Raw genomic sequence first — 11342 nt, 5'->3', positions numbered from 1 at the left:
ACTTATCTCTTTGCCCCATCCTTCCTTATTTTCCTTTCTTTCCTTCCTGGTTCCAATGTTTTTTTTTTTTGGCTTCTTTCCTTCCTTCCTATTTCCCCATCATTTAAGCCTTGTGTCTTTCTTTTCTTCCCTCCATACATTCTTTTGCTTGCCTACCTTGTTTCCTTGTTCCTCCTCTCTTCATCTTTTCCTTTTCCCTCCTCCTTCCTCATTTGTGTTGTGTGCTCCCCTCCTTTTTTTCGTCTTCCAACAACAGCTCCCTTTACAAGAAAGCAAACGAACCTCACACCTGTTTTTCCACCCGGTCTCACGTGGGACCTTTCGCGTGTTTAGGCGAACGGGAAACCACTACACTATGTCTCACTTTCACCCGCTATAAAACATGTGAACTTTTGTTTACGCACCAATTTCCAGTCAAACAAAGCATGCTCAATTGCCAAGTCCGCTTGAACGAAACAAAATACATCTTATAAGCACGACAACCCACAGTTTTTCCGAGACCGTTAAACATTAAAAAATGTGATAATAATTAAGGTTACATGAAAAAATTAGAGACACTTGCATAGAGTATCCATATATAAATTCTGAGTCGATGGTTTTTGCCATCAGACAGGGTAATCCACAGAATTGTCGATCTCGTCATCACTTGACGAAACAGTTAAGAATTTTGCCTGTCACAACCCATAGACGAACCTTGGCCTGTGCCAATGAAAAGCATCGCATCCCACCGCTAGACGATCTGACTTGGCATTCCGACTGAATGGGTCAGTCCCCTGGATTCGTTAAGGAGCAATCTCACTTCAGCCACGCTTTTGTAAAAACTTCCAACTTTCGAGGCAGTTTTCCACAAAGCTGTGATCGCGTCGTGTTTAGTTCTCTGCTTTGCTTTTGCCACGCAATCCTTCTTCAATTCCGGGTCACAGCAGGTATAAAAAGTCCCCTCAGTCGCCTTTTTCGATGCTGTTATCTGGCGGGAGTGGGACAGTGAAAATTGTATACATGTGGTTTTCAGAAACGCAGCTTTCAGAGGGGCTAGTGGCGCATGAGGTAACTCGTCTGCTACGGATAGAAAGATTCTAGGTTCAACTCCTGCCTATCCTCGGTTTGTGTTTTTGCACGTGGTATCAAAGCCAGTCAGAACATGTTTTTTGGTATTTTCACCTGAAATGGGCTTCTTTGAAGGTTTAAGATTCACAAATATATATATTTTTTTCTTGATTACCTCAAGACTCCTTTTATACAGCACTGCCATTTTAAGTACTTAACATAGCAGAGATGCATCAATTGAATCATGAAATATGTCTTTAATTCAGCAAACGAACCTCACACGGTTGCATCTGATTCAGATAATCACATGGAGTGGAGGTGGCTTTTCAAGACGGCCAAACAGTCTTTGAGAGTCAGAATTCTCGCTGATAGAACGGTGTTCAAATAACTTATTTGCCTGTATCACACAATAAATCACATACACATACACCGTTGAATTTTTTATACAGTGGATTACAGTGTTAAAAAATTGACATGCAGAATTTTGAATTCGTACTTGTGATGGCAATTAATACTTCCATAATTGTCCTTAGTTCATTATTTTTGTAATTCCTAAGGATTCATGCAACATCAACCATAATGACTAAAAAAAATTAGCTTCACAGATTTATTCCTGCCGTGACCTGGACTCGAACTGGGGTTGCTGGGGCCCACAACGCAAGAGTACTAACCACTATACGATCCCGGTGTTGAAAAGTGGCAAGGTGTCTTTCTAAATTCTGTCACCATGGCAAACAAGGCTGAAACCCTGCCAGGATCTGCAGCCACACCAGTGGAAACTGGAAACAAGATTTGAATCTGCATTATCCCCATAATCAAGTGAATCATCTCAACATTTTATACTGCATTCCTAAAAATAATGCATTAATATTTGATCCATACTACCGTTCTCAACCGCTTTTGGATATGATGAAAAGCAACATTCATGTCACTGTCTCCCCACACATCCTATTGTTTTATTTATATCAAATAAACATTGAACTCAATTTTCTGACAATTAGAGTCACGAGTATATTCTTCAATTAAATATTAAGCATTGCCATAATGCCTGTAACTGCAATAATGTTCATGACAAAATTGAAAAAGTATGGAATTTTAAAGAACAAATCCGTCTGTATTGGCGTGCAAGGTGGGCGACTCTGTGAAATGTTGGCCCTCACATTTCTGATGACCAGGTTCAATCCCAGCCTCGCCTGTTTTGGCGTTTGCATGTTCTTCCCGTGCGTGTGGAAGTTTTTCTTCCTGCCACTCAAGTTTCCTCCCTATCCAAGACATGCACATTAATTTGACACTCTAAATTGGGTTCTCGAGTTGTGATTGTGACTGTGGCTGTTTGTCCCCCATGTGGCCTGGGATTGGGCTGGCAACCAGTTCACAGGGTCTTCCCAGGCTCCTTGTTTCATTCCATCGTATAAAGTTTCCCTTGAGTGTGAAATGTCTGTCATATATTTTGGTATATGCCGTTTGACCTACATTTCTTGCGTGAGGCTGCAATGATGGGATCCTTACCCCGCAGTGTTTTTGTGTCATTTTTCATGATGACCTTCTGATCATCCATTCCATAATTTGCTTGAAACAAAAAAAGCACAGTAAAATGTGTGAGGCAAACAATATTTTGGGGATGAGCTGTTGTTCATGCTATGCACATATATGATACCTACCAACTTATACAATGTGGTGTTTAGAAAGCTGAATTCTTAAAGAAGGGTGTTTTTTTTTCATTTAATTTCTAATTTCTTTGAAAAGTTTTAATTTTCGAAGGTACGGGGGTTTGTTATCTGAGAGCAATGATGAATAAAATGACCAATTACTGCATTTTAATCTGGTACATTCCTTTTCCATACCAGGATACCAATGCTTTTTTCATTTCCATGTTTGACTTTTGTTTGATCCCAATATGTCCCCGATAATATAAATTTTCTGAGCATGCGCCTTTTTGCCCACGCTTTAGTGGGTGGTCACATCAATTAAAGCGAATGATTGTTTGAACCAGATTGGAAGGAATCTGACATTTGGTGGGAAAATTATTTTGTGATTGTGAATAAAATGTAATGCAAAAGTGAGGCTGGTTCCATGTTGCTTATACGTCAAAATCCTTTTCCCCCATTAAAAGAAAACTAAATGTCTTTTATCCACTGGAATCCCCAAAACAAAAAATTCTGGAAAAACAAAAACAGAAATGACCCAGCGCAAGGCCAAAGGAAAAATTTCCAATTTGGTGCACTGTGGAATCACAAGAAGACGGCCTCTTCACGCCATGATCAGATATGTGATGACATTTAGATCAACTTTCTCCTCACTCTGATGATGGTATGATTAAAAAGTCCAAAAGTGATGTCATAATACTGATAAAAATTTAAATGGAAATGTTCTGTTGTGGGAAAATTTTTTAGGAGTAAGAAGCAAAATGACTCATGAGAAACACAACTGTTGAGAATCAATTTTTTCCTCCTCAAATTGAAATCTTTAAGTAATGGCTCAGAAACAAGTTGCCAGTGAGAATCGTAGTGGTCAGAAATCTTTTTATTAAAATGTTAATTTTTGGGATCAAAAGTAATAACATACCAATTGACAAAAATTGACAGAGCAGCTAGATTTGACTGGCAATTTGGCGCCATGCAAATTGTTACGTCACGTGCACGAGCTCTATTCAAAAAGCCTCCAGTGGGCAAATGTTATAAATTAGTACTGGTCCCGAAATACACAAAGTTATGCATGCCTTGTTTCCCAATAATTTTGTGTCTATATGAAATGATTGATTGAACTAAACTGTAAAGAAGCCTTGACCTTTTGTGGTAAACAAAAAGGTGAAGCTGACGAAACCCTGATCAGCTAATGGAAATTTGGGCAAAAGGGTTTTTCTGGGACTTGAAAACTGGACTTCTCAAGGTCACAGGTCATTGAAAAGCATACCACAAGAACAAGGCCCACAGAAATGAAAAAGATGATCACTTGTCATGCTGGCCACTGTTGATAGTGGCAAAGGATTCCTGGCCGTTGACATTTCCAAAGAGAGCTTGTCGGGAATTTCAACCCCAGGACCTCTTTCAGTCCTGCTCTCCTTAAGAAGTGTTCCTCAAGAACAACAAGCAACACAAAAGAGCAGATGACTTCGTAAGTAATCACCAACAATGAAGCACATAACCACATAACTTAATGATCATTTGGATGACACCCTAAACAAAAATGGACCCTTTACTTACTACACAGGCTACCTTGAGAAAGACAGCAAGGTAAGATTTTAGAGCACACTGAGCCATTACAGACTGCATAGCAGGGATCATCTGGAAGTTGAAACCGGGACCTCTCACATCCAAAGCGAGAATCATAACTCTAGACCAACTAGCCACTTTGTCCCTCCAGCCACTGTCATCCCAAAAAGCTTTACAGCCTTGGAGGGCCGCGTCATCTCATCCGTCACCCACCAAACACAGGTATGTAAAAATACCTCAGCTGGCTTTCTTCGTGTTGTTCTTGTAATTTTAATTATTTTCTCGTTTGCTTTGTGTTTTCTGGAAGGTTAAAATGTTTTGCGATTTGTTACGTTTTGCCCTTTCAGGCGGCAATTTGCTGGTCCTACTAACAAACGACACATGAGCAACAATTTCAGTTCTGTAGAAGTGGTGTTGTGATATTAGTTTGATCCGCGTGAGGTCCCTGTTTGGAAACAAAGCTGCTCGGCTTGCTTTCCGCCTGACGAGAAGCAAAAGTTAACATTAACTATCTCCCCGTCAGGGAATCAAACCCCGGTCTTCCGCGTGACAGGCGGAGATACTGTCCACTATACTAAGGAGGAGACTCTTACACTAATTTCCCGGGAATTTATTTATCATTTATTGAGATGCACCATCACGGAAGCTTGTGGAATGTGTTTGTCAACTTTGCAAAATGCCATCAACGCTTGTTTATGTCCTGAATAGGAGGGACTTTAAGGAAGACTTTGTCGAGACTATTAGGAATGGGAGCACACATTAAAAGTTAGTAGATGAGGGTTCAGTGTTTCTTTTAATGCCAGAGTTATCCGCAGATTTCCCTGAGAAACATCTCTAAATTGGAAAAGTATTCTTGAAATTCCTCTCTCGCTCAGACATTCCAATGAGCTCTGCTGGAAAACTGACAGCCAATCAATGTTTGCCACACCTGCAGTGCTTCCTGTTCTGTCCCCCCCATTGCTAGCTGATACATTTCACCGAACAGAGAACGTCCACTGACATTTTGTGGCCGATTTTTGTGAAAAATTAATTACAAACAAACAAAACAAAAATAGCATGATCAAGCATATGTATATGATATGTATATGTATATGATAAGCATGTATGTTCAAGCCTGTGCGCTTGAGTCCGAATACACACATCCAACACTTGATGTGTTATAGAGGGGGCGTGGCACGAAGGACAAACAATAACAGTCCTATTATATGGACCACGGCGATTTGATGCTTTTCTGAGCAGTTGGTTTCGATATAGAGCTTTTACAGCAAGCATGGCCAGACATTTTTTACCCCAAATTGTACTTTTCAAGCTGTTAGCCTCTAGCAAATGACTGACGGTAGCGGATTGTCGTAAATAGTAACCAGGAAGTGTTGTGTGCTCAGAGTCAACAAAGCAAGTGTAACAGTGAGTCGATGATGCGCCGAGCTATTACTACTCCCGCCATTGAGCAAACAAAACAAATATAACAATGTTCAAGCCAGAATGCACACAGGCAGAAGTCGATGTGTCGGGAGGAGCGTGGTGTTGATGACAACAATAACAGTGCCATTATATGGACCGTGGAGATTTGATGCTTTTGTGAGGAGTTGGTTTTAATGTAGAGATTATACATGCAGCAGTGGCAAGATTCCCCCCCCCCCAAAATTGTACTTTTTAAGCACTCTGTTTGTCGTGTCCGACCAATGGCGGGGGGTTGAGTGTTTAGACCACGCAACAACGAGAAACTGTCAAGGAAGACCTTTTATACGGGCTCATCCAGGATTTGAACCCGGGACCGCGCGCACCCAAAGCGAGAATCATACTCCTAGACCAACGAGCCACAAAAGTTCACATATGTCAATGTTTTTAGAATCATAGAATCAGACCAGGAGGGGGCAACCCATATTTCTTGAGCTTTTTATTTAGCGCCGTCCTCGTGGCTTGATGGAGCTTTTTCAAAAATGGATGACATTGGAAAAAGATGGGGAGAGAAATAATTTTTGTTTTTGATATGGTTTTTGTGGAAGGACAAATATTACACAAAATTATTCTACTTCGTTCCCTGCCTGACGGTGGCGGTTGAGGGCTGCAGGATGGGACTTGAGATGTGAGGTGGGGGCCCTCAGAGGTGAGGTTTGCAGCCAGACTCTGTCGAGTGCAAGATGACCAAGAAAGAAAGAAAGAAAACATACAAACTCGGCATGTGGGTAGATATTTGCCAAGTCTCTTAATTAATGATTTTTGTTTTTTTTATTTTTACACTAAATGCTCGACAATGTTTTTGGTGATTTCAACTTTTCACATCGACCCAAATTAATGGGCCTGGACCAATGGTTTAGCTGGACTGCCACCATGGGGAAACCAACCAAGTAGGTTCAAGACCCCACCCAAACTCACTGCTGTTGTGTCCATGAGGAAGACACAGATAGTCTGAATTGCTCCCCGGTTGTTTCAGTTGCCCGGTGCTCCAGTGTATTCCACTAACGAGTTTGTGTTCACTGTGATGAGTAAAATGCAGAGAACAAATTTGGTGTAAATGCATGCATGGTCATGAAAACAAAGATGAGTCTTCTATTTCATGATCACGAAGACCTGATGACTTCTTTCTCCTGGAGGTGTTGGTGGTGACTCTCCATCTCCATCCATACATTCATTCATCAATTTTCTTTGCCACTTATCCTTACGAGGGTCACGGGGAGTGCTGGAGCTGATTCCAGCTGTCAACGGGCAGGAGGAAGGGGACACTCTGAACTGGTTGCCAGGCAATCACAGGGGATATTGAGACAAACAGCCACACTCACAATCACACCTCGGGGCAATTTAGAGTGGGATGCGGCAGAAAAAGCCACGCAAGCACGGGGAGAACATGCGAACTGAGTGGATGGATGTATGATTCTCCTTAGTTGCAGCCCTGATGCTGATCAAGGTCTACAAGATGGGACTTGACACATTAGATGGGCCTGAAAGGTGAGGTCTGTACCTGGACTTGAAGTGCAAGAGGACCAGGAAAGAGAGAGAAAAAAACCCAAAGCAAACTGGGCATGCAGGTTTTCTCGCGCGTTTTAGCAGTGGTTTCCTTGTTTGTTTTTTCTGAAAACTCATTGCATGACAGTGTTCGTTTTTGTGAATTCAGGTTTTCATTGACCCAAGTTAATGGTTTTGGACCAAAGTTTTAGTGCACCTGCGATTATGGGGACCTCGGTTCAAGACCACAGCCAATCCATCACCCAAACTCACGGCTGTGGTGTCCTTGAGCAAGACATCAATCCCCTGAACTGCTCCCTGCTTGCTTATGTTGCCACCTGCTGCAGTGTTTTTCGTGTGTGTGTGTGCGTGTTCACTTTGATGATCTAAATGCAGAAGACAAGTTTTGTGCACATGCATGCATATTCATTACAAAAAAGATGATTCTTCTCTTTCCAAGTGTCTTCATGAAAACCTGATGACTTGTTTCTCCTGGATGTGTCAATCGTATTTGTGATGCTGTCTCTTTTGTACTCGGTCATTATTATTATTTTTATTTATCTTTGTCAATTAGTCCTCGTTTGCCTATGGTCATAAGTTCAGTAGCAGTTTCCATAGTGGTTATCGTGTTGGCCTCACATGCAAAAGATCTTGGTTTGAAACCAAGTGGACACAGCTACTTTTTTATCTTTTTCTTGTCAGCAAACTGTTGTCCATCGTTGCCGGTCCCGTGATATCTCTAAAGGGACACAAGGGTCTGATTGTTCCGGTACAACCTCTCAGATGTTATCCAAATATCATCTATATGGACTCATAACGACAGTGCGTAAAGGGCGAAGACAGAGTTGTCCAAAGCTGATCGTGATGAAGAATAGGAGCCAAATAGCAGCTGGAAAACAGACAGATTGGCCACTGGCTCCAAGTGACGGTATTTCAAAGGAGTGTCTTTTTATGCAGTCATGGCTTGAAATCATGCTGTGCGAGTATTTTTTGAGCATTATGTACGCCTATATGTTTTAATGACATGGAACAACCTTCCTTGATAGAGTTCTCCCCTTGTTAAAATAGTTGTATAACACGGCGCACACAAAATCCTTGCCATGTATCTGTTGACTTGTCGTATAGATGAGAGTACTGAAAATGACTGTGTTTTTTCCCCTACGACTTCACTGCTGCATCATTGCAGCAGCGAGATTTAGTTCTGCTGCTGGCAGTGGAGGTCCCAATGGCCGTAGGAAAAAATAGTTGGCACCGCATCTGGTTTCAGCCTCTGGCTCACGACACTTTTGTATCTAATGCTGTTGCAAAACATGCCGATTTAAAGTAATTGGCACAGAGTTTGGAATGCTTGCCAGGCACGCATAACTGAGCACGTTTCTTCCCCTGTTAATGCACCTCTGCTATATAATTACTTTAAAATGGCAGATGTGGTTTATAAAGGAGTTCTCGGGGTATCAAGAAAAAAATATATATATATTTGTGATCTAACCTTCAAAGAAGAAACATACCTAAAACATCATTCTGAACTGGTTTTGACAGCACATGCAAAAAACAAACCGAGGTAGCCAGGAGATGAACCTAGAATCTTCTGATGCATAGTAAGGGATCCAGGGGTTATCCATTGCACCACTAACCTTACGTAAAAACTGTATGTTCTGCAAACCAATGTATACAATTTTTACTGTGCCCCACCCGTAAAATAACAGCATCGAAAAAGGGGACTGAGGGGCTTCATACCTGCTGTGATCCGGAATTGAACAAGGATTGCGTGGCAACAAAGCAGAGAACTAACCACTCCGCGATCACAGATTTGTGGAAACTGCCACGAAAGTTGTCTGTATAAAGTTGTTGGCTGCAGTGAGAATGTTTCATGATCCAGGACTGCCACATTTTGGGAAGGCCTCGTCAGATCGTCTTGATGCGGTGCTTTCATTGGCACAGGCCAAGTTCGTCTCCGGGTCGTGACAGGCAAATTCTTAAACTTGTTCAGTCAAGTGATGATCAAGATTGACAATTCTGGAGATTCATCTTTTTTTTTGGTGAAAACATCAATTTCAGCATTAAATATGTATTCTCTATGCCAAGTGTCTCTAACGTTTCCATGTACCTTCATATTTTTGTTTCGTCTCAACGCACTGAGCATTGAGCAATGCTTTGAATGACTGGCAATATGGTGACATAAACAAAAGTAATGTGATTTTGTGATGGAGTGAGAGTGGACGGGAGATATAACATGAGTCAGTGAGTTCCATACCCAGTGCAGTTGTTTCCATAGTGTAGTGGTTATCACGTTTGCCTTACACGCAAAAGGGCCCCGCTTCGAGACCGGGTGGAAACAGGTAGTGTTTTGTTGCTTGGTTGTAAGAGAGCTGTTGTCAGAAGGAAGGAAACAAGGTTGGAATGAACGAAATAAGGAAGGAAGCAAAGAATAAATTGAGGAAGAAAAACAAGGATAAAATGATGTGAAAAAGGTAAGAAGCAAAAAACATTGGAACAAGGAAGGGAAGGAACAAAGAAAACAATGATTGGAGGAAGCAATGAAGGAGAAAAAGAAGGAAGTAAACAAGGCAGGAAGGAAGGAAGCACAGGACAATTCAGATAACTGCTGTACTGGAAACTACCATGTTGTTTCACTGCAAAAAAAAATACATGACACTCTATTTCAGAAAAAAAAAATCATTTAATTCTCATTCAGAAGAAACAAGTTTTGAGGTCTGACTTTCCTTGGAAAGTTAAGTTCAGGCGAAAAACAGAAATCAAAACAACACTCAAGAGGAATTAGTGTTGAGACACAAAAACAACAAAAGCTTTGTGGCAATCAGCTACCTGGACGCTCAGTTTGCTTTTCCTTTCCTGTTTCTCGGTTTCCTGGTCCTCGTGCACTTGAGAGAGTCTGGCTGCAGACTTCACCTCTCAGTCCCCCCACCTCACCTCTCAAGTCCCATCCTGCCGACCCCCAACTGCCATCGTCAGGCAAAGTAGGATCATTTGAAAATTGTGTCCATTTCTGTTTCAGCGTTTCAGGAACTTAGTTGAATATTTTTAAAATAATCTTAAATTTCCGGTTTCAGCATTAAAGCCATTCATGTACAGCACTGCACACTTCATTTACACTCTCCTTTCATTCCCGGTTGAAGCGTTTAATTAATTAACTACTTAAAAAGGGAAAAAAGGTAGATGATGATGATAACTCTTAATCTTAAATTAAGAAAAAAAATACTACTAAAATAATCTACCATTGATGTCATGCAGTTTCTGAACAAAACTTTGGAGGTTCTGCATCTCTGTGCTTCATGGAGACTTGGCTTTGTGGATGAGTGTCTGGGTTCGCCATCACGCTCCCTGCCTTCAACCAAGCAAATCTGATGGTATAAGACGATACAAATTGATTCAAAGACGATCTAGAGTCGATACAAGGCGCGATCTCGACAAGATGATAAGGGATAATTTGACAATCCAGCCTTATTAAAAAAACAAAACAAAGCAATACACAACACAGAATGATGCACAAACAAATACTAGAAAACTATATGTGAAACAAGTCTCTTCTGTATGTGAGTGTGTGTGTGTGTGCCACACACCCCGTGTTGTGTTTATCACAACTACCTGGAGGAGAGAATCTGACCACAAACTGAGCAGGGAAAAGGTTTCTCTTCAGGAAGTCTTCTCATTTCATTTGCTATTTTTTAAAACTTTTCCCTCACAGAGAAAATTTGAAGTTAGTGTGACATGTTATATCATGTTTGGACTTTTTATCATGTCGTCATCAGTGAGGAGAGTGTGACATCATGTCATCACGATCTGATACTGGAGCTGCTCATGATCCTCTACAGTCCCTCAGCTTTGCAGTTTTCCACTTTGGCCATTTGGCTCGGGCCACATTTGCTTGAAGTTGAGAGCATTTTGTTAATAAAAGATTCTCAATCGTCGAAAGACATTCATTTCTTTTAATGGGGGGAATGGATTTGATATCCTGTACAAGCAAATTGAGTCATACTTTATTTATTGCTTATTCATTTGTTATTTATTAAGATTGGTGGCACGGTGGATCAGTTGGTAAAACATTGGCCTCACAGTTCTGAGGTCCCGTGTTCAATCCCGGACCCGCCTGTGTGTAGTTTGCATGTTCTCTCCCTGCCT

General features: G+C 41.2%; 1 non-coding gene across 1 annotated transcript; it reads left to right on the top strand.

The window, feature by feature from the left end:
- The first annotated feature begins 9467 nt into the window (after window positions 1–9467).
- trnav-uac (transfer RNA valine (anticodon UAC)) lies at window positions 9468–9540 on the top strand. Its single transcript has one exon. It is a non-coding gene; the product is annotated as a tRNA-Val (tRNA).
- Window positions 9541–11342: the final 1802 nt, after the last annotated feature.

Source organism: Syngnathoides biaculeatus, chromosome 20 (genome assembly GCF_019802595.1).
Source record: "Syngnathoides biaculeatus isolate LvHL_M chromosome 20, ASM1980259v1, whole genome shotgun sequence".
In the NCBI taxonomy this organism is placed as follows: domain Eukaryota; kingdom Metazoa; phylum Chordata; class Actinopteri; order Syngnathiformes; family Syngnathidae; genus Syngnathoides; species Syngnathoides biaculeatus.
The sequence above is the reverse complement of the archived record's forward strand: the minus strand, read 5'-3'. Positions and strand labels throughout refer to the sequence as shown.